Genomic DNA, 3,682 nt, shown 5'->3' on the forward strand with positions numbered 1-3,682 from the left:
CACATATTGTATTTGTATCTGTTTTGTTTCTTCATTGCAAAATAAGATATATGCAGTGTGCATAAGAATTTGTTCATAAGTTTTGTTTTTACTATAGTCAGACCCTCCAATGGTCTGAGGGACTGTGAACTGGGCCCCTGTTTAAAATTTGAGGACCCCTGCTCTAAGTAGTGAGCTTCATGTCATGAGCAGCACTTACATAGGTAAATGGGGGGAAATAATGGTTGGGACTGAGGCAGTAAAAGATTAGAAATGAGCTTTGTAGGACAGTATCAAAGTCACAAAACAAGATAGATATTATGTATATATAAACTATAGGCATATAATACTATCAATATATATTGTACAGGTGGGGGAACTAGCCCCTGCATGGTTTTTGAAATGAAGATCAAGGAGAAAAAATTTCCACTGACTGTTCCAACATAAACCAGTGCTGCAATGCCCCGCCCTCCTCCCAAAGCGCATTCCCATTAGTGTAGGGAGAGGCAGGGGGAAAGCCTGATGATCCCTATAGAGTCCACCAGAATCGGCACCCAGGGAAGGCATGGATTCCAGGGGAAAAAGACAAGAACGGCTGGGGGCCTGCCAAGCCTCCCAGCACTCCCCAGGCTAGGGAGAAAACCTCCGGCATGGGACCTCCCCAAACCTCATACATGGCAAGAGCTGGCCTCCAGAATAAGAGAAGAAACCGGAAGCCAGATATCTGCATGCCCTCCTCCCCATGCACCTCCCCACTGGAGTACAGAGGGAGAGGGGAAGTCTGGGGACCTCTAAGAGTCACCTGAACCCACTTCTGGCCATCTGGGCCGGCACCCAAGGAAGGCCTGGAGTCCAGGGGAGAAAGAAGGGAACAGCTGGGGACCTTCCAAGCCTCCCAGCACTCCCCAGGATAGGGAGAAGGCCTCCAGCATGGGGCCTCCCCAAACCCCATACCTGGCAAGAGCTAGACTCCAGATTCAAAGAGAAAATCAGAAGCCAGATATCTGCCCCCCTTCTTCCCATGCACCTCCCCTCTGGAGTACAGAGGGAGGGGGGAACTCTGGGGACCTCTAAGAGTCCACCTGAACCCACTTCTGGCCATCTGGGCTGGCACCCAGGGAAGGCCTGGAGTCCAGGGAAGAAAGTGGGGGATGGCTGGGGGCCTGCCAAGCCTCCCAGCACTCCCCAGGCTAGGGAGAAGGCCTCCAGCATGGGGCCTCCCCAAACCCCATACCTGGCAAGAGCACGCCTCCAGAATCAAAGAGGACATCGGGAGCCAGATATCTGCCCACCCTCCTCCCCATGCACCTCCCCCCTGGATTCTGAATGGAGGGGGTAAGCCTGAGGAGCACTAAGAGTCCACCTAAACCCACTTCTGGCCATCTGGGCTGGCACCCAGGGAAGTCCTGGAGACCAGGGGAGAAAGAGGGGGACAGCTGGGGGCTTGCCAAGCCTCCCAGCACTCCCCAGGCTAGGGATAATTTCTCCGGCATGGGGTCTCTTCAAACCCCATACCTGGTAAGAGCTGCATACCTATTATTTCAGTGTGAAAATTTCTAATTTTAGTAGTCAAATCCTCTTGATGCTTTTTTTTTTTTTTTTTTTTTTTGAGCTCCCTAAACATCTTCCATAATTCTACTCTAAACCTCTTATTTGAAAGGATACCTAGCTGTGTTCTACTTTTTGGGTTATCAGAGCAGCCATCTTGATTCTTTAAACATGGGGTTGTATTGCAAAATTTTTCCATTGTTAAGACTGTAGATTGCTTCTTACAATGTGGAGAAATGGAGTTCAGGGGTGGGTCCTGGAGAGATTATGATCCTTGGTGTCTCTGGGCTGGTTCCGAAGAAAGAAGGCAGAAAGCAGCAAAGCCATCCTTTTTAAGTCTCTGGGTGTCCAATCACACGGCAGATATCAGCCCCACAGTAGTTGGGTGGGGACATCTTACCGGGTGTGGGTCCTAGAGAGATTATGATCCTTGGTGTCCCTAGGCTGGCTCCAAAGAAAGAAGCAATGTTTAGGTTTTTTAGAGCATCTTGCTATTTTTTACATTAGATGCAGGAAACCCTATTATTGTCTTTAAGTTCTTTTTTCTCAAAAATCATTTCAAGTCAATGTTGTAACCTGAATTTGTCTGTGGATTTCAGAGGCAGTGATAAATATTAAAAGTCGTTGATGTCTGAGATTCATGGTGGCACATTAGACATCACTGTACTGTGGATCTTAGTAGGCCTTGAAAAGTTTATTAATAATGGACTCATTAGACTCCTTGTGTCTCTGCCAAGCATGTTTCACTGTCATTGATTCAGGCATATAATCACTATTTTTCTCCATATGGTTACCCTGTCCACTATTATTAAGTATATAAGTATATAAGTATTAGTGGAGACCCTTCATCAAGAATAGAAGTAGTTCATGTGGGCCTTATTGACTATCTCCTGAAAACTGATTATTAATTTTTCCAATGGTCATGTAAAGTTGTTCTTCCCAAAAGACTTTTATAATCTTAGAAAATTCTTCTTCCACCTTGCCTTTATGTTCCAACAAATTTGACTTGTTAATGTCCGCCTTATAATGGCTCTGGTAAAAGTAATCAGTCAAAATGAATATACTGTGCATTAATTGTAATACTGAGTTCAAAAGTGTTTCCTAAATTATAAAGTCTAGTGAGAGCAGGACTCTTTTCCTCATCTAAATAATTGAGATCCTGGAATTCATTATCTTCATTCTTACTAGTCTCTGTTTCATTGTGGAGTTTTGATTTATTGTCCCATTTCCTGTTGGAGTCACAATTTGTTTTCTGTTCTTGTACATTTGAGTGATGTGTATCAGTTCTGAGGGGCAATTTACCATCTTTTCTTGCATTTGTGCCTAAAGTTTTTTTTTGTGTGTGGGAATACTGCTTCTAACAAGACAAAGTGGGACCTAGAGTTTTTGCCTGGGTTGCCATCTGTTGAAACATAAGCATATTCTCTTCCTTGAATGAGGTTACCGAAAATCCATTCATTATCCATTTTTACCCATATAGGTTAATTATTTTTTTGTACGTGAGCATCCTCTTTCTGCAGCAGTATAGGTTTCTCCTTGTGGTAAATTTAAGAAGTTTAGTGAAACTAATGTTAAAAACAAAATGTCAATGGGTGGCATGCCACTTTTTCTATATTTTAATAGTTGAGATTTGAGATTCCTGGGAATTCTTTCAACTATGGCTTGTCCTGTGTATATAATATAAGGTATTGCTGTGACGTGTTTGATTCACACATGCATGTAATTAGAAGAGATTTTGAAAGAATTCCCCCACGTTAGTCTTTACCCCCCTCAGCCAGCTGATAATCCAAGTCGCTTTCCTGATTTATAAATCAACATCTCTGTCTGGTATTGGTATCAGGGTAATGATAGCTTCATTAAAACTATTTGGGAGTGTTTCTGTTTCTTCAATTTCTGAACAATCTTGAAAAGAATTGATAATAGTTCCTTAAAGTTTGAAAAGAATTTTTACTGAATCAATCTGGGCCTGGGCATTTGTTTTGAGGACGACTTTTGATTACAATTTTAATTTCCTCAGTGTTGATGGATCTGTTTAGATATGCTAGATCCTCCTGATTCAACCATAGAAGGTAATAAGAGTCCAAAAATTTATTCATTTCTTCCAGTTCTCTTGTATTATGTCATAGAGTTTCTAAAAATATTCTCTGGTTATCCC

This window comes from Suncus etruscus, chromosome 11 (assembly GCF_024139225.1).
Source record: "Suncus etruscus isolate mSunEtr1 chromosome 11, mSunEtr1.pri.cur, whole genome shotgun sequence".
NCBI lineage: Eukaryota > Metazoa > Chordata > Mammalia > Eulipotyphla > Soricidae > Suncus > Suncus etruscus.